At 44.5% G+C, this 19,522-nt stretch overlaps 1 long non-coding RNA gene across 1 annotated transcript in view; it reads left to right on the top strand.

Moving 5' to 3' along the window:
* The window catches only part of LOC117268080 (uncharacterized), a 60,335-nt gene extending 43,267 nt beyond the window's left edge, over positions 1-17,068 (top strand). Inside the window, exons 3-4 of the long non-coding RNA XR_004502621.2 lie at positions 14,136-14,200; positions 16,202-17,068. This is a non-coding gene — a long non-coding RNA (uncharacterized LOC117268080). The remainder of the gene's footprint in view (positions 1-14,135; positions 14,201-16,201) is intronic.
* The last annotated feature ends 2,454 nt before the right edge of the window (positions 17,069-19,522 follow it).

Genomic DNA, 19,522 nt, shown 5'->3' with positions numbered 1-19,522 from the left:
AGTGAAAAAAAGAGACAAAGTGTGACGTTATTGAGGGGAATTACTTCTAACCAGGCACATCCTGTAGATACATATGAGCCCTGATGAGCAAAATTGGCTCCCTCGCTTTGTGGTAATGAGGAAGCCTCAGCAAACTAATCCCTCCCACTGCACTTGAGTGGTTAACAGAGTCATAACAAATGGCATGTGCAGCTTTTTATGCTTATTTCCAGAGAGATTAAATATTCAACATCACAAATAGCAAGATTTTTGTTTGCGTAGAAGTCTGTATGCATGGAAGTGTGCGGATTCCTGTGGATATCTGTGTAAAAATGTACACATATAAGTATATTTGAGTTTGCGTGCATGTGTGCCTGCGTGTGTTTGTGCGGCTGTCATCCTGTGCCACCATCTGGGTGGTCCTCACGGCTGGTTTGATGGTAATCCCCCTGTCCCATAAATCAGTGTCCGGGCTCGGGCCGGGAGCTGATGCTGTGTGACCAGTGGAGCGAGGGGCTTGAGGCACTAAGCCGAGACCCCAGCCGCTGCCCTGGCCTGGCCTGGCCACACGTCAGCTCTCCACACCACCTTTAAAATAACTCGTCATGCATGGCTGACTTCGGGAAATGGCCTCAGCTCCAAGAACATACGAGCCACCGGCAATATAAGCCGCAGTAGAAATGGAGGGCACTCTCATAAACTCTAGCAGCAGAAGATAAAGTTTCATGACTTATAACCTGAATAGTTTGTGACTCCAAAGCCTCTCCCTCAATATGCTGAACTTTGTCATTATGCATATTTTTCTTTTTGCAATTTTCAAATATTATAAAAATGTATTTACAAATAATACATTTGTTTGTTCCAACTGGTGGCTAACAACTCAAAGTGACTTTTGATAGCCTTCGAGAGAGCTGCTTTTAGTTCAAATGTTTCTGTCTGACTGAAAGTGCTAAGATTAAAGCTATATCTTAGTCTTTGTAGGGCCTGTACCTCTCTCTGAGAATGAGGAGGGAGGATGAAGGCCTGTCCGAGCTGTCTGGCTTGCATACAGCTCTCCGCTGAGCTTTTATCTAGGGAGATTGGTTGCAGCTCTGTCCAGACCCAGCTCCCAGGGAGTGCACAGTCCTGAGACCTGTGGCATTAATAAAGATAATGCTGTTTGGAATAATAACAGTCAATTCCGCCCAATAGAGGGGAGAGACAACAGAGTGTAGCGGAATACAAAAGAAGCCAAGATGAAAGGCTGAAAGGTAGTCGTGTGTACCTCTCTGGCTCTCTTGTGGGAACTGATGGAACCGTTATCAACATGCTCGCACACAAACAGCACTGAGAGGGACCCTATGCCGATTTTGACCCTCAGGTGCCATGACGCAGAAATGCAATTTGTTCTTTTGTCTGCCAAGATCACAGAGGGAGAGCAGTGACTTGTCTTTCTTTCATTCTTACTTATTTTTTTTCTCCCTTACTCCCCTCCTTTTCATTCTCTCTGTTCCCCATTGCCTTCAGTGAGTGCAATTTAGTTTGATGAGCAGGTGGTCTTTTTTGAATCTCACAGTGCTTTTGGCTCCCACCTCTGGCGTGTGGGGCTTTCAGTTGGAGTCAGTCATGTAGGCCAGGATTAGAAGGGTGGAGGAGAAGGAGGAGGAGGTCCAGTAAGAGTCTTGGTATTGGCGACCTCAGCGCCCTGCAGTCAGAACCATGCAGAGTGCAGATTGAAAGAGTTATTTTGTTGCTAAAGCTCTCAGCCGCACCCCAGATGGCTTTTGTGCGGGCCAGGGACATGTTTGGGGACAGGGTTAAAGCAACAGAGTCCTTCAGGCTTGGTGAGTCTGTGGGCTCAGCAGGTAAAGCACTGTGGGCCAGACAGACTGAGAAGGCAAAACGTTGTAGTCTCGGCACTTTTCCACCTTGAATCTGAACAGTGGACCGAAACAAAATAAGTGGATTAGAGCAAAGGGAAGACATACTTCTCAGCACACCCACATACACACACACACACACACACACACACACACACACACCCATATACACAGTGAGATTAAGGCCTCCGAACATCCACCCAAGTTAAGATTTATTGGAGCATCTCATCTGAGTCACATAAGACAAAAGAGCTGGTAGAAAAGGGAGGGAAACGTGCTGCGTCTGCATTTCCAGTGGAAGCCCTTTCTCCCCTTGCACACTATTTCCTGGTAGCAGAAAACAGCACCTACTAAATTACAACCCGCTTTCACTGCTTTACCTTTGATCTCAGTTTCATCACACACTGCTAATTAACCAACCCTGTTAGTACTTAAAGGAATTTATGGCCCATTACTTTATCTGTCCAACATCCCTCTGCAATAATCTCCATGGTGACGCCTAGACAAGCAATCAATATTTTGTCAATAATGCTAAACAGGTGTGCTGCTCTGCTTTCTGTCTCATGTTGACTTCTTGTGTCGTAAAAGCCCTTCTGCCCTTGAGCATGAGGACTTGGGTATAAGCCTGTCATTGGCCGGTTATTTTAGACATTTTCAATCCCCATCGCTATCTGAAATGAGTCTTGCTTTGCCAGACGTACCTATTCACTGCGTTCGTTTTAACGCCAGGCCTTACCTCTCCATACGCAAATGTTCCACCAAACAAGTTCCCATCCATTTTCCAACTGCATATCCTCTTGAGGGTCGCGGGGGGGCTGGAGCCTATCCCAGCTGACAATGGGCGAGAGGCAGGGTACACCCTGGACAGGTCACCAGACTATCGCAGGGCTGACACATAGAGACAGACAACCATTCACACTCACATTCACACCTACGGACAATTTAGAGTCACCAGACCCTCTGTCCAGACCCGGCTCCCAGGAAGTGCACAGTCCTGAGACCTGTGGCATTAATAAAGATAATTCTGTCTTTGGACTGTGGGAGGAAGCTGGAGTACCCGGAGAGAACCCACGCTGACACGGGGAGAACATGCAAACTCCACACAGAAGAGCTCCCACACCCGGGATCGAACCGGGAACCCTCTTGCTGTGAGGCGACAGTGCTAACCACCACACCACCATGCCGCACCAAACATGTGCCCTTCCAACACTATTTTGCAAAGCACTGTTGCTGCATCCTGGGCCTAGCGCTGCCCAAGACAATTGTGATTTCTTTAAAGGAACCACCCTGAGCATTTTCCCAACCTTTGCCGAAAACACACCAAGAAGCGACAAAGTTTGGCCTGTGGCAAGCTGCCATGTAGTGTCTATGGAAAGCTGTGGCCATGTGATTCTGCTGCAAAGTCTGTCCAAACTAAAAGTTGGGGCTAGTTTAAGTTGTAGTGGTAAATTGCATCCAAAGAATACCCGCAGCCAGTCCGTAAGTCCAGTGACTCATGTGACAATTTGACCTAAGTTACAAAGACATTTCTTCCCACCTTTAACACATGAACTCTCCTCTCAGTCAAAGAACAATGGAATTATCACAGTAAGCCGCACTTTGCCATGGCTTGGTGTGTTTTTTAGCATTAGTGCAGAATTATGATGGGTTCAGCTCGACCTTTCTCCAGCCCTGGCTCAGCAAGAGATAGAGCTGGCTGTACGAGACAGTTGACAAGTAGTTTAATCACTGCCCATGTTATATTAAACTGCATGTAATCATATAATAAATTCAAAGGTAACATTACCTTTTCAAAGAATGAGATGTTGTTTGTATTTTCTTAAAACAAGACCATTATTTAACCAGCATATTTCCTCTACATAAACAAGATATAATCTACTGTATATGTCTTTAATTTATGCTAACTGTTTGCTGGCTAACTCAGCATCACTGTTGACTCAAAGTTTTGTCAGAAGCAGCTGTATATGTGTCAGTCACTGGAAAATCAAATAGTCGCCCTACTGAATATGGCTAACAAGAAGTCAGTGTCAGAATGAGAAATGTTTTGGTCTGAATGTCAAGCAACAGACTTTGAGGTCTCAGCTGTAAATCAAAGTGTGAGGGGTGACTGGGTGGACTCTTCTGTTTGCCATTCTGGGTTTGTCCCCCGAGTGTTTGTCATGGAGGTTTCGCAAGTGGCCGTTTCTACTTGCACTGATAAACAGCAGGGATTGGATCCAGACCCTGCTGGGTTCTAGTTGGAGCCCCGGGGCCTGTAACCACACAGACCGGGAATGTTAGTCATTTGTTTATTATTGGTGATATTTGCCCGCTCCTAATCCCTGGCTGGATTAGCCTTGATGTGTTCCTCATCCCACCTTTTTCCACCGTTGCAGTCCCTGGCATTTACACAAGGAGTTTTGCATGTTTTGTTAATGTGTGCATTGACAATATGCACACACATGTGCATGCAACGGCGTGCTTCTAGGCTTGTGCGTTGATCCATGGATGTGTGTTTGAGTGTGTGTGCCATATCGCATGTGTCGCTGAAGGATGTTTGTAATCAAGGGAGTTTGACAGATATCCCCTCTAACTCCGACCCATGTAAGTCTGTGATCAGTGTCAATAGGAAAACTCTGGTACTGTGGCTGACTTTTTATCCCATGCCAGGGCATCTTGCTCTATGGCCGTGCTCGCAGCTGAAGTGCGTGTTTGGATCAACGGGGCTCCAGAAAGTGTTTTCTGACATTTATTTTCAAACGGAAACACACAAAGAGCCTTATAGGAACCAATTAATCAAAGATGCTGAATGTCAGCGTGGCGTCATTGGAAATCGGAAATTACTGATGTCATGAGGCAGAAGAAAGTGGTCAGAGTGGTGCTTACGTGTCTGTCCCGTGTGTTGTGAAACTATTGGCCGGGAGTCACCTGGATCCGGGAGGGAACAGGCTTTACTTAGCGGACCTAACTTGTTCGGCGTGACCTTTAAAGAGCTGATCCCTAACACTACATAAATCTGTTTCCAGTTTCAAAACACGACCACGCACATGCACATTAACATGCCGTGCTCTTTTACCCGCAGTGTTTTTGTGGGTGTGAAAGTCCTGCAAATCTGCACAAACACTTTGGCCCTGCACAAAATCCCTTCTCCCCCATTCCTCCCACAAGCATACACAGAAGAAGATACGCCAACGTGAGACTGACAGACTTATTCACGACATAGACATGTAATTATCTATGTTTATGTGTGTGGGCTTTGAGGCCAAGAGGTTAAGAATGACGCTTCATGAATTTTTAGAATACTTGACTCAAACTTGTCTGGGTGAGAGTCCCATCTCACTGCAGGGAGCAAAGTGTACTTGACATGATTTAGGGGGACTCAAGTTTCAAATGATTTAGGGCACATCCAAGTCAAGTCACAAGTCTCTATAAGCAAGAGTGAAGACACAAGTGAATGGCACAGCATTTGCACATTCTCATCTCCAACCTATAGTGATTTTATAGAGCTAAGTACAAGTCATTCCCTGGCCAAAACTTTAGGCCTTTGCACACCAAGCCTGTATTTTTTTATCTGATAAAATAGTTACACACAGAAACCTTGCACACTGAGTGTACTGAGTTATATTGTTATATTTGTTGCGACAATATGCATTACAAGACAAAATGTAAAAGCACCCTTGCTTCTCTTCACTGGAGGCAGCTCCTCTGCTGTTGCCTCTTGTTGCCTGCATCTGGCATTTGGCACTGCGGCAAGGTGCTGACCTGTTTTCCCTTTCTGTTGCCACACTGTCGCTCCCTGTCCCTGGCTCCAACAACTCTGAACTTTCACCCAGGAGGCTGGTGTTCACTTCCCCTATGAATGTAGAGCCAAACCATAATATTTTTTTCTAAACTTAACTACATGTGTTTGTTGCACAATGAAATAAATGTAAATATGCGGCGTTTTATCGATAATGTAAGATTATTTTTGAAGAAGACTGTATGCATCTAATTAACAGAAACTGTACATTTCCTGTGTTTTGAAAAATAACCCCACAATGCATGTAACAGGCGTAAATTGACACGACGTCCCAGAACATCAACAACAGATGCACCAAGATTACCTGGCACATAATATGTACACTGACCAAGCTGCGATATATGAGTGTTAGTCAAACAAATGCAGGAAATCAAACCTGTTCCGAAAACTTTATGAGTGACAAAAGCTTCAGAGTCGATGTGTAAATGTGGTTGACACAACTTGAGGTTGTATTTGTTTTTAACCATGCAAACATTTTGGACAAAAAATATGAACAGTGTACTATGGCCTCTCATGTTTTGGCTTTCAAGTCTCAAAGCAAGTCTTTAGGCAGTCAGTTTTTCAGAGCAGTCAAGTTCAAGTCAGTTCTCATGTCCTAATTTTTATGTCTTGGGTCCGATTTTTGAAAACCACCTTGAATGAATCAAGCTCAGTAAACCCCAAAACAGTGTCTGACCCTCCCTCAACATCCTTTCTTTACCCTGCACAGAAAGTGCTTTTACTCCCTGCACATGGAAGCTGTCCAGCTGAAGCGGTCACAGCTGAGCTTCATGGGGTGTTGGTTAATTGGCAGTTTTTGGTAAGTGCAGTTATGCTCCACTATGCATATCTTCCTCAATGTCCCTTGCACTATTTGCCTTTTTAAAGTGTCCTTTAATTGGCTGCACAGTCACAGTCTCCTGCTCGAACTGTCCCCTGTGGTACCTGAATGTGGCCTATTTGACCCTGAGGCCCTGGGGTGAAAACCTCATATTTGGCAGCCAAACCCAATCAACGTTGACCAGATTTTTTTCTGCTTTTGTTTTCAGTCTCAATCTCTTTTTTTCTCAACATCTTTAATAAGAGTTTTGAAGGTGATCTCTTTGCATAGAGACAGTATTTGGGCCTCTGAAAAGCAAAATCCGCTCAGTTTCAACACCTCCTCATAATCCTTACCTAGCCTGTGTTTTTGTGAGAGTCTGCCAGCCTCAGTCAGGCAGTTCTGTCAACATGCTAACATGCCTGCCTCCTCAGCCCCAAAGAAAGGCCTCATATTTGGGCTCTAGAGGACCCTGACTTGTCCATCTGATAGATCTGGCCACAGCTTCTCCCTACACACCAGCCACTTCCAACTGGGCTGCATCAGCAGTACTGAAAGACCTGAGAGTACTGTGATCCCACCATGGGGTGTATGGCTGTGGCTCCGGCTGCACTACACTTTAATCCCCTTCCCTTTTAACCACAATGGGAAACATGTGCTTACTCTGTGTAGGGTACAGGCCCACCATGGGAGAGGCTGTTTACTTTCACTCTAAAACTAACATTTCACAGCTCCTGTGACCACTACCTCTACTGGGTTAAAAAGGTGATAGATGATCATTTGGTTGCATTTTTGTTTGTTGCTGCTGCTGAGTAGAACTGTTTTCTCACTTCTCACATAAAATCTGACACGCAAATGAGTTCTTTCCACATTATGGTCAAGAACAGAGGAGGGGTGAGCTGTCGAATTTGTCCTATTAAAGAGCGGCTTCATGTAACTTTATTATCCACTTAAACTTCCATTTCCAAATGCAGCATACGACACTGATGATTGCACCTTTGCCTCTTGGTGAGAGAATTTAGCAAAACTGGGAACTGTGCTTGTCAAAACTATACCCTAAACCAACATAATCCACCATGTAGGATTTTTCCAGATGTGGGGAGTGCATCTCATTGCTTTAGATTTCAACACCCAGAACAGGAGTCTAAGGTCACGGTATGCGTCCGTAAAGTTGTGTTCTGTTTCCAGTGGTAAGACAGTTGTTTCTATGCAGGCAGGGAGCTACAACAGAGAGATGCAGTGGTGTAAAACAGCAACCAGTGGACATATGCCAACCCAGAGGACAGGAAATGCACTCCAGATGAAGATACTACATTGTGGTTTACTTTACCGGTGTGTGTGTGTGTTCAGGAATGTGTGCTATAGGACTGACCATATGTGTCTTGAGTGACATCACAGCATTTCCGAATCCTTTTACCTACTAGATCGGCAGTTTTTATTTTCATCTTTATCAATTCATTGATTGTTTAGCTTAAACAAATGTCAAATACCCTCATTGCTCCTTCTGACTAACAGAACATAAGGTATTTCATTTACAGTGATTCAAAACAGACTATAAATCCTGTAACCAGGAAACACTGCTGGTTTTACCTAATTTCAGTCAGGTATAAAAATCAACCTGCAGAGACTTGAAACCTGCTTGTCTTGTTACTGTTGTCTGCAGCTGCTCCACAGCACTGCAGCTGTACAGTATAAAGACAGATACAGATTTCACATAGCGGCTGCCGGTGTTGCGTTATACTTTTTAAATAGATAGCTGCACAAGTAGGCAGAATCTGTAGGTGATGGGACAAGATCTTAGTATCAGAAGTATTCTGATTTCTGTTTGTAGTCCAAGTTGTATCAACAAATCATGTTTGAACAAGAGGTAACAGTCTGTATAGAGAGGTGGATTGCAATCTTGGAACCAATCGGCTATTGTCTGATAAAGAGTTAGCTTTATATTATATTTACATGCAGATATCCATTTAAAAAGATTAGCCAAAATGACTGGCACATGAAAGAGGAAGTCTATGCCCGGATATCCACTGGCTACACCGGACAAGCCCGAAATATTGGTTCTCGCACCCAGAGGCTTTTTTCTCACCAAACGATAGCCGACAGATTCTGACATTGGTGTTGCATTCACTTGCTATGCTGTCATAAACTCCTACCCACAATATACAAACATGGATGTGCAAAAAAGGAAAATAAACATCTGGTAATTTTTAACATTACAAAGTTGTTGTTCAAAAACCACTTTCCAAACCTTAGTTGTAAGGGTGGGACCTTGAAGGCACCAAAAAAAAAACTTTGCACATAACAATCTTACTGTGTCAAAAAATGTTGAAATGATTACTTTGATGAATTACTCTGTCAAGCATATTGCAAGTCACTCTGCAAGTTGTGTATCTGCGCTGAAATTAATGGAAAACCAATGGCGGCCTGGAATGTCTTACAGCGTGGTTTGCTTTGGAAAATGTTTGCCAGCAGTGTTGAGTCGACACGTATTTGCCTTTCTTCGGCCAAAACACGTAAAACCAATTGTACAATAATTAACTGTACACAGTTGCTGTAGAAGTTACCATGCATCAGTCCAATCTGAGGCTATGGTGATCAATTCCCAACTCCTGGCTGGTGGCACTGTGTGACTGAATCAGATTTTGGCCTCCACGGGTGTGGCAGGTGATCTGAGGGATGAGTGAGCCCTTCCTGGGGTAACAGTAGCCCCAGCCAGCTCCCCCTGTTGCCCTTCCCCAATCTGCCCTTTCCTGTCACCTTATCTGAGCGTCCAGTGCAATCTAACCCAGGGCGCGGTCCCTCTTCTCCTCCGTTTCCCGTTGCCGGCCTCCATTGCTGGTCCTCTCAGATGTCAATGTGAAGAGAGAATCAACCCGCTTGAGTTGAACTTGAGTTGGGCTGACTGACGCCCCATTGTAGGCACAACTGTCTCAGCTTCCTGCCACCCACAACTTCCCACACTCCGACCTCCATGGCACCAAGGGCAAAAGGAGCACAGACAATGAGCTACACGGCTGATCTATTTAGTATTTTTGTTCTTTGTGATGAATGCCGAGACAGCAGTGATTGATTTTCCAGACTCGATGGAGAAGTAATTCAAGTTTCCTTAAAAAGTTACGAAGACAAATGAGATTTGCTTGTCGGTTGGGCCAGAGGGACATGCTGATGTAGTTGAAGGGCTTTCTGATTAGCAGAGTGGAGACTTAATGTAGATCCTGTAGGGACAGAGACTTGTACTTCCTCCAACTGTCTGGGTTTAATTAAGCCCACCAGTCCACCAGCAGCCAGCCAACCAGCTTCTTTTACATTGTGACTTAAAGACTCAAAGCACAAAATAGCTGCGAATCTGATCACTGAAGCTAAAACGTGCAGAGATATCAGCACCAAAGACGCAAACAAGTATGAAAATATTTGCTTTCTCACCATGTTTTACCACTCTTATTGTGCTTAATCAACCATCCGTGCGCTTATTTATCCACTAACTCAATCAGTCAGTAGAATAATTACAAAACATCCAATAAAATCACCGACCCAGGGAAATGTGACACTAATTTAAGCAGAAGAAACCAGTGTGATTTCCCTGCACATTAGTTCTTGGTAACCTGAATAGGACTTGAATCATTTGCGAATCATCTATCAGTTGCATTCCTGCCAAACACACTATAAACATGTTTCCACATGTGCTCATTCCATAGCAGAGCTGCCAAACAGCAGTCGAGCGCTGCTGAAAGGAGGCTTATCATAGCCCTCTATGATTTTCCTTGACAAAGAAATTGTTTTGTTTTGTTCCTATTCAAGGGAATCTGAGGCCTTAGTTACACTCACTATAGACGTGCTGTATATTTACTGTATCCTGTAAATTTATATGCACATTTTGAGCCAGTTATTTCCGGGCATGGCTGATACTTGCAGGTTGTGTACATTAATAAAGACGAGAAGGTTTGTGGGACAAAATCTGATTAAGCTGGGTGTGTGTGTGTGTGTGTGTGTGTTGCATGGACCTGAGCCCTGGGCTTTAAATGTGTGTGTGGACTTGCAGACCTCAGCTCGGAGATGTAATCTGATTTGCAGAAATGAACGGGTCGTTTCACATGACTGGTTTAAAGGACCACTGGCGCAAGGTTGTGCCAGTGTCCCTAACTGGGGTGTGTGTGTGTGTGTGTGTGTGTGAGAGAGAGAGAGAGAGAGAGGGGTGGGGGGTGCATGCATGTGTGCTTGCATGCTTGTGTGTACACACCTACAAGTAGTTTTATTTTTTTGGTTTTGCAAAGTGCACTGCAGAAATATGAGCGTTTGTTAGTCCACGCTTCTAAACAGTAGAAATAAAAAGGTGTTGAAGTTTGCTGTGCGGGTGAACAAACCAGAATGCTGCACTTATTCTGTTGTTCTTGGTTTTAAATAAGATTTATTTGGGAAAAGGTTACATGAAAGTAAGGCCACTGCTAATTAACAGTCGATTACACATCTGGAAAAAAGTACAGCTCTGCTTTAGACGCTGATGCAGGTTTTGTTTGCAACTTTCTGTTTACACATCTCTTATAATCAGAGCTTTATTTTGAACTAATGGACCATCAGAAATTATATCAAATAATTGAAATCATCCTATAGCCTCAGCCCTCTTTAGAGGACTGCTGGGATCAAATCCCCTGAAAGCTTTGCCTCTGAATCCTCTCTGTTTTTTAACATTGTTTGTTGATGTTTTTTCGGGATGGAGATTCTCTGCTGGATGTGGTCCATCATGTGATTTTCATTGGAGAGTGGCCGGAGGAGACGACCACAGTAAAAGCAAGTGAGCGTGTGTTTGTGTGTCATCTGGCCTCGTTAATAAATGCAGGTTGTTTTCCATCTGGGGGTCATCAGTTGTGGTCATCACATACACAAGTGGAGGAGCGGGGGCCCTAGGAGGTGACGTTTGCCGCCATGTGCGTGCTTGTTGGTGTGTCCGTGTGCATACTTATTTACACGTAAGCGTTCACAGAACTTTGAGTTGTGTGTGTGATGTCCCGGTGTTCATGCCTGTCTCTTCTGAGAGGTTCAAGAGTTTGTGTTGGTGTTTGGTTGTGTCTTTTCTCTCCTGTGTGTGCGGAGAGCTCATAAGCAGGACGATGCTGTGGGCAGGAAGCTCTGATCCCATCAGGCGTGTCAGCAGGGGCACTTTTTCATAAGGTTGTAATCTCACCACACAAAGGGGTGTCCAATATAAGAGAGAGCCCCTACCCCTGAGCTAATCAAGACCTGACCAACCCTTCTCCCGGCTCGCCAACCCTCTAAACATTACCTCATCTGGAGGCTTAGCCTAGCCACATGCTGCTCCAGCCTGCTGGTGTACATGATAACTCACTTAGCTCAGTACGATAGCTAGAAAAAAACGGAAATATAAGAAGGGATATAAAAGAAATGGGACCAGCACACAACTACCTATGGTGCCTGGTGCCAGGGAAAGGTATTTTAAAAGGGAGAGGAAAGAAAGAATCATTTTACCATGTCCTCCAGAAACTCTGGGAAGCAATTTGCCGGTATTCAGTTTCTCTCCCCGCCGTCCTGTTACTGCTGTTTTCCCCTCAACTCTTGGAGCCTTCAACCTGAAAGGAGGTTCTTTAGTTCAGGCTTTGTGTCACTCGGAAACAGTGCATTTGTTGCCAAGGTAACAGGTCTGGGACAGTGAAACTCAGAAGCAGAGAGTACCTTTGTCCGTGAATGGATGAAGAGGGACCGGAGCTTTCATCAGTCCAGAGAGCACAGCTTCAGTCCTAAACACGTCCGTATGAAAAAGTCTGTGATCAAGAGAAGTTTCTAGATCCAATATCTACCTGAACCTGTTAACCTTATAAAATATGACCAGTACACCATGCAGTTTAAAATGGTACAATGGAAAAGCCACTGTGACTGCCTCCCATCTCTTAACCTGCCAGCTTCTGCACAGCTCCCATGAAACCTCAGATTTACATAGAACAGAGTGGGGTGATCTGTCGCTTCTCCAGGTTTGGCTTTTTAAATGTTCTGTGAAGATACTGGAGAAGGTCTTGAGTCATGTGGTTATTGCAAAACCAGGTTAGGTTGGCCAAGAGCCTAAAAAATAATGCAACAGGAAGGTGGTCGGGGTAGTTGAGTGATAACCTAAGCCTGAGAGGGTTTTTCTCAGGTTTTTAATGGTGGAGTGACGTCTTTTGTCATTTTTTGCATTTGTGCAGTTATTGTGTGGATTATGATTACGAAAAAGTCTTTTTTTAGTTTATAGAACTGTGTCCATGCTAGAGAAAGGTCTAGAAGCACACATTACCATTCTGCTATAGGGGAAAAATGCTCTGGCTTGTTTGTATTTCTTTGAACCAATCAGTCGTCCTGGGCAGCTCTAACCCAGTGTGCAGGGATGGTGTCCTTGGAAAATATGGTCAGGGAACAACATTGGTGGGACATTTGGACGGACTTTAATTAAAATGGCTCGGCAAATGAAAACAAAACAGAAACAGACATATGTCAACGGCGTGATAAAAAAGAGAAATGGAATTTGATAATCGGTGCCCTAGAGATTAAGGGTGAATCCAAATTCTCATTCTTTTTCAACTTTTGTTGGCCGTCTATTTGCTGGTTATGTGGTGGATGATACGAAATTCCTCATAGCCCTCTCTTTCAAGTGTGGTCTTCTGGAATCTTCGTTTTAAGGGCTATGTAGCCCTCGGTCTTGGCCCTAGCCCTTACTCCAAATGAGAATTGATACACCTCTACCCCTCACGTGAACGCGTAAAACCAAGGGGAAGGGGGAAGGGGTGGAAATGAAATGCATCCTTAGTCTAACTACACTTAAGATCTGGAGGACCTCACTGGACCTGTGAAAACCACAAGTGATATGCTAGTTGTATGCAGCTCCTGTACAACATTATTACAACAGTATCGCAGAAGCTTATGTGAAGTGTAACAGATCGATAAATTGGTGAGGTCAACCGCAGGGTAAAAAGATGTGGCAAATAAATTCCGACTCGCTGTGTCAGAAAATGGGGTCCTGCATGTTTGGGGGGGGGGGGGGGGGGGGTAGCATGTGCGACACACAATACGTAGACGTCTTTGACATCATGTCAAAACTGTTCCTTCTTCACCTTCTGTCGATTTTGTTAGTTCATTTTTTAAGATGTTTTTAAACTAAAATAATGTCCATATCTTACATATTGTACCTTTAAGACATATGATACAGCTATTCATGTCCAGCTGCTGGAACTCCATACAAGTGGTTCCCAGCTTTCTTGACTTACCTTTTAAACTGAAGCAGTGTATGCATGTGGCCCATCATCACTGGTTGCAAACGCATTGCATATGAGTGATTGTTTCCCCCTGTTTTATTTGACTAATGTTTATAGGCATTGAGAGGTAAAAATTTCCAGTACAATTAGAGGAATGTCAGAAAAAAAAATCTATGAAATTTTATGTAGCATACATGTTTTTTTCCTATCTTGCTAATCATCTGATTCCTCGAATTTATTTTGAGACTCAGTGTTTGGAAAGCACTGCGCTATAACCTCATCATACCTATGCAAACAGAGGAAGGAACTGATTGCTCTCCCATTGTACTGTAGGAAAATGAATATTTGTCAGAGTGTTGATGCAAGTTTGGGCAGAGTTGGACCGCATTACATCTGATTCCTCTGTTTCTTGACAACTTTTGTGTTTACTCTTGAGTGAGCTTCTCTCTGAATCATTTTATTCCCCCATCCTTTATCTTTTTCAGATGATCTCAGGTGAGCACCCAGAAGAGGCTGAGTCATGGAAACATGATCTCAAGAGATTCAACAGGTAGGGATGACTCCGTTTTTTTCTCGTGTTTGATGTTCATTCAGTGGAATATGTGATCACACACAGTGCAGACGTATTTTGAAGTGACAGTTGCTATAAACAACCAGAGTTTGGTACATCCAGTGATCAAACAGAGGTAGCACCAGTTCACATGTATGTGAGACATGATCAGGGTGGTGGCACTGGCTTTATGCCCGTGATCTTGCTTTTTTTTAAATTGTGTAACTGAAGTCATGACAGCACAGTAAAGAATGCAGTGGCACAGAGATATCACTTCAAACACGGCGTCTCTCAGGAGCCTCAGATCCTTTCAGGGGAACTGAATGAAGATATGCTTTGATGGCCCACCACAGAGTCGGTGGCCTTCAAAGAAACCTGTTGATGGGCTTGTGCGGGGCAGCCAGCAGGCTGAATGAGTGGCACTGTATACGTGCGCCTCTCAGGGTAGCCGTGGGTGTTCTCAGTGGAGGTCAAACATGCTTGACCCCAACATGAGTAGTCTTTTTCTATAGATTTTAGGCCTGCATTATCTTTTTTTCTCCTTCTACCAGGTTCTCTGGGTAAATGAAGGGGAACTGTGTGTGTGGATGGCAGGGTGCCAGCAGACAGGTACAGTAGATGTGCTGATGAGGGAGGGCGATAGGGGCCGGCCTCAGTCGCAGCCCCAGGCACAGACAGGCGTACATGGGCAGGCTGAGACTCAGAGGCAGGTTGGGACCTGGTTCTGTATGCTGATGCTGCTTTACTGGCTCCGCTCCAAGGTGAGGCATAGGAGAGAAACGTGGGAAGGGAAAAACCAGAATAAAGGGCACAGGGGGCGATAGAGAAAATCAGGTGAAAGGATGATTGTTGAGTGGTGGAGCTGAAAAAGCACACAAGCAAAAAATGAGGGTAGATAATAACAGAGAGTGTTAACAAAAAGGCAAGAGAGTGGTTGTGGCCGAGGTTAGGGGAAGCAAGCTGGAGAGAGATGAGGATGTGTGAGGCCCAGGGGAGGGAGAGAGAAGCGAGGGAGGAGGAGATGAAGAAAGAGTGCGCAAGTGAGGCCACATCCTGTGCGCTGGTGGAACGTGACTCCTCACAGGTAAACCAGCTCAGAGGTGCAGACAGGCAGAAAGAAGATGAGAAACACTGATTGATGACTACTTAATCTCTGACACGTTGCTTCCCTGGGCAAAGATGGGCCGGTCCCGCCATTTTGGCTGAGTGGATGGTGCGTGGGGGCAGACGACGTAATGTTTTGCGGGAGGTTAAAAGCGCAGGCACAGGTAAAGCAGAGCACAGGTTGTCAAGAGGCCACCTACCTGCATTACCTCACCTGGGGGTGTTCTGACAGGAAAAAAGCAGATGTTGTTTGCATAAGACAGCAACATCCAACTGTTTATCGGGATATGAAACAATTTCCTCATCATCTTCTTTTACTGTTCACACACTTATGTTCTAGATAAAAGTGATATTTTATCTCTCGAGACATATCGTTTTTAAATCAAGCCTTTTCTGGGCCTGGAGCGATACTAGATTTGACATCTTAATTCTGGTATTGGACTGAAAAGTAGACAGTTCCAGCTGCACCGTGAGAAGGCTCGGTGATTTGTATCCACACTGCTGGAAGCAAAACGCTCACCCTCGATTTTTGCCACCACTCATAATGTGATAATTTCAGCTGTGGATGAGGCTCTGGGTGGTTCATCTGCAACTTCTTTATGCCAGTTTTAAACCCTCGAGTCCTTCTTGTGTGGAAAGTTTGCGAAAGCAGCCAAATCTGCTCAAGGCATCAGCAGAGAAGAACTTAGTGTTGATTAATTCTGGGTGTTTTATAAATCTCTGGTTGTTTTAAGTAACTTTGCTGAACGGTTACTTTTAACACTGAAAAAGAATGTTGCCAAAAAGATTAAGACGTCTAATTTTCTGTAGTATGCGTATGAGAAACATGTGTCAGTGTTCAAGCTTCAAGTGGTTTTTGGCTTCAGTCAATCATTAGTTTCTGTATTATGTTTCTAGGATCATATTAAATCCTGGTTTGGACTTCGGACCAGCATCCCCTGCAGCAGATGTTTGCTCCTGGCATGGCTGCGAACAGCGTGAGCTCCATCGCTGACAATCTCGCTCTCAGGGATCCAGCGCCAGCAGCTCGGACTTGGAGAAGCCTTGACGTAAACTCAGCGGGACAGTGGAGTGCACTCTGCCGCTCAGACATTATGGAACAGATCAGTCAACCCTGTGCAGAGAAGCGCGCGATAGGAAAGTCAACTCGATGAATGTCCGTTTACCGTAGTTACCACAATGGATCTACACATTGTTTGACTTTTTCTAAATTGAACCTGGATTAATATTTTCCCATGTATACATCTGCTTTTCATATTCTGTGTTTATTCACGCTGTTGCTCATACACAGCAGTTGTGACATATACTGTGTTATTCTGGATACAGTATCAACAAGCGCTGGAACCGTAAATGGAAAATAATCAGATGTTATTTTCATTTTTAGCTCTATTTTTACAGACTGACGGCAGTGCTCACACCACTGCAGTCACATCCACAGTTTAACTTGTGAAGAGAAATGTTTCCTGTTGTGTAAAATGAGTTAATGCACCTACTATCGAAATGTCTTAGCAGCATTACTCAGTCTCGGAAATGTAACATTCCCATTTGACATCTTCTAATTGCGATCACAAAGAGGCCATTGTAATCAAGGTGCTTATGAATGCAAACCAAAACCTCGGCTATTGACACTACATTTCACTTTGACACATTGGCAGCTTTTGCTATTATTACCGTCAGGCTGTTTATTCTCATGATGATTAATAGCTCCATAACTTCTGTTGTGTCTCTGAAACCCTATTAACAGAAATAAAGAGAGTGTATCCAAGCTGCTGTCTGTTTGTTTTGTCATTGCAGCTGCAGATCTCTGAGATTAATAACTGATAAGACGCTTTCACAGTGATCATTATGTGTTTACATATGCGCCTGCTTTAATTGTTAGTCATGCTTCATTACCAGTTGGGCCAGTATGTGCCAGTCTGCAAATCAGGAGTTGTGTCAGTTCTTTTTTTTTTCGCCTCTCCTGCTGAGGCGATGAGAAGCAGAGTGAAAGTGAAGTTTAAAGTGAAAATGGAAAAGTGTGACATTTAAATGTTGATCCGCTGAATTGCTATTGGAAATTACAGGCTTTTACTTCACTAATACCAGTGTGAATAACAGGTCAATTTTGAAGCGGTGTAAAAAAGATCATTTACTTTTATCACAAGGTCTTTCTAGAAGTGAGAGTTTTCCTGAGAACGATGACCTCATGGAAAATGCGTTTGCCAGCTGAGTTTAGTGTCTGTAAACCTTGTACATATATTGTTGACAGAGAAGTGCTCAGTGTAGGTGAACGTGAGTCAAGCTGCAGGGACTTTTTATTGTTTTGTGGATAAAAAAATCCCCACACACACTCCGCTGCAGGAAGACATTCCAGCGAACACAACAAATGCATTTATTGTTTTAAATTAGTCTGAGTGAGTTCAACAATTCAGCAATGACTTCCCATTCAACTGTCTTTCACTGTCAATTTCAGCTGTGATTCAATAAGGTTTGGCTCTGGAAGGGGGAGCTACGGGCCCTGCGGGGGATGGGACATGGGTGCAGGGAGCGCGGGGAAGCGGAGTTGCTAAAGGGGGTAATTATTCCTCAAGGGGTTGCTTATTGTTGTCTTTCTCTCTGCGATAAAACAAAGCAGGCCGGGTTAGGGTCCACTGCAGTGTGCTCGGGCTTTTCTTCTGGCGCTTGACAATGTTCTGACAAGTTGTTCAAAGCATCATAGGGATCATATTAAGAATCAGATTTGCGGGGGACGAGGTCATCTCCATCTGTAGCAGAAAAGGGGTGTGAAGGCCCCGGCACTGATGTTTTGGAAGTTGAGCTTCATGACATCTTTATGGCCCTGCTTATGGTCAACAACATTAGCATGTCCACAATGGACTTCCCTACTTCGCCTGCCTCCCCCTCCTTTTTTTTTTTTTTTTTTGCTCCCCTGCTTTTTCTCACACACATACACAGCTCAGGGGAAAAATGACCTCTCTGCAGCTCTCAATTCACTGCACTTCTATAGCCCTGAATGGACCGGCTCAACAAAAGGTGACATAATTTTCTCAGGGTTTGATTGGCCCCCTCCATGCCACAGGATGACATCATGCAACCCCCCCCCCCCCCGCACTACCCCAACGCATCACAACCAGCACCAGCACACAACCAACACCTCCCCTCCATGTTCTTGGATGCTGGGTTGCCAAGACAACAGAGCTAGGCCCAGGCTGCGGGGCAGGACTTGGCAGTATATCGTGGCTTGGCTGTCCATAATGAGCTCAGGCGGCGTTGCTCTTGTGTTTGCGGTAAACAATCTTGGGAAATGATAGAAGGAGACGGGAAGGAGGGGAGGGACGAGGAACGCGGCCGTGGATATAATGGCGGCCTCCCGCTTCATTCCACGTCTCCTCTATAGGGAGCGTTGATGTAACTTAATGCAATAAGAGAAGTATTCCAGCAAGAAGTGTCAAGCCACAAACCTTTAATGTCAAGCACAAGCTTTGTGTCGGCCGTCAAGCTCTCACTTGAAGCGCCGCCAAGTTTTGGTGCAAGTTTCATTGTGTCTCACTTCTCTGAGGTTCAAGGAGGGAGTGTGAGTGTGTGTGTGCGTGCATGTGTGTGTGTTTGTGGGATGGAAGAGGGGGGCATTTGAAGAGGGATGTGGGCTAGTGCACAGCCCACAAGCCATGATTACTTTTCTTTAATTACTGAAGACAGAGGATTCGACATACTATTTGTAAAGTTTTATTTTGACTCTCCAAGTGTGGAAATTAGAAATTAAATTTTTAAAAGATGCACATTTTTGCAGATAAACTCTCTTTTCCCCTCTTTTTCTGTGTACCCACAATATGAAAAAGTAATTGGGGTGTTCCTCCATTTGTTGGTCCATGACGTCAAGTAACAAACCCTCGGGTTCTCCCACAGTATCAGAGCCAGAGGAGCTGCTATTGGCTGCCTGGCTCAGCCTGAACCAACCTGTGACCCCAACTAATAAATGCCACTTTTCATGCTGGTGTGCATCCAGGACTATTACAGGCCCTGTACACCAGAGTATCACACACATACAAATGGCCGTTTCCCCTTGGAATTGTCGTTAATGAGGATAATTTGAAGTGAGGTTGACACGCAGCCCCGAGCCAAACCTTGTTGGTTCCAAACACTCCTGCAGCATAGACGCCTTGAAGCACACTCCAAACCATTTCCTCAAATTGGAGCTGCATCCGAAGAAAAAATGACACAATTACTACTTGGTCTTGG

Source organism: Epinephelus lanceolatus, chromosome 18 (genome assembly GCF_041903045.1).
Source record: "Epinephelus lanceolatus isolate andai-2023 chromosome 18, ASM4190304v1, whole genome shotgun sequence".
Taxonomy (NCBI): domain Eukaryota; kingdom Metazoa; phylum Chordata; class Actinopteri; order Perciformes; family Serranidae; genus Epinephelus; species Epinephelus lanceolatus.
Note: the sequence above shows the minus strand (reverse complement) of the source record. Positions and strands in the feature narration are given on the sequence as shown.